Genomic DNA, 676 nt, shown 5'->3' with positions numbered 1-676 from the left:
GAGTCCTCTGGGCCGGGGGCTCTCCTCGCTTGTCGCGCTGCGTCCCAGCCGTCACCTGCCCGGAGACCCTGAGCTCCTCTCCTGACACAAGCGCTCTCCCAGCAGCTTTAACCCTCGAGGGCCTGCTCCTGTCGCCGGGCTGAGCTCCGGCCCCGCTGCAGAAACAAAACCGCCTTTGTGCCTCCCTGCCAGTGGTACCAGTGACCCCCTGTGAGGATCTGCTGCGGCACCATGCCGGCAGAACCCGCACAACCCCGCTGCGGTGGGAAGGGTCAGTCACCTCCCTGGGAATGAGGGATCAGAGCATCCCAAGGGCAACTGCAAGCGCTGCCAGCCCAGAAGCTCTGTCTTGGAAACCTTCTTGCCCTCTCACCTAAACCCACCCTGAGGGTCTGTGGGGCCAGGGAGCTGTGGAGAGAGTGAAGTTCTGAGTGGGAAGGCCGTGGGGACTCTGCCCCTGTTGTTTTTGTGTCGTGGGTTGAGACGTTCCCCGGTATTGTGATCGACAGGGGAGCAGAAACCCTCGCGTCTGTTGACAGGCACTCGTGTCTCGCTCTAGTGGTGGATTTAAATTGCCTCATCCCCTCTTTGAAGCTGCAGCTTCGCTCTGCCGGCCCCGTGGTCCCTGCTAGCCCGGCCTTCGCTGCGGCGGGAATGGGCGGTCATGCCTTCAGCC

This window comes from Buceros rhinoceros, unplaced genomic scaffold (genome assembly GCF_000710305.1).
Source record: "Buceros rhinoceros silvestris isolate BGI_N320 unplaced genomic scaffold, ASM71030v1 scaffold7603, whole genome shotgun sequence".
In the NCBI taxonomy this organism is placed as follows: domain Eukaryota; kingdom Metazoa; phylum Chordata; class Aves; order Bucerotiformes; family Bucerotidae; genus Buceros; species Buceros rhinoceros.
The sequence above is the reverse complement of the archived record's forward strand: the minus strand, read 5'-3'. Positions refer to the sequence as shown.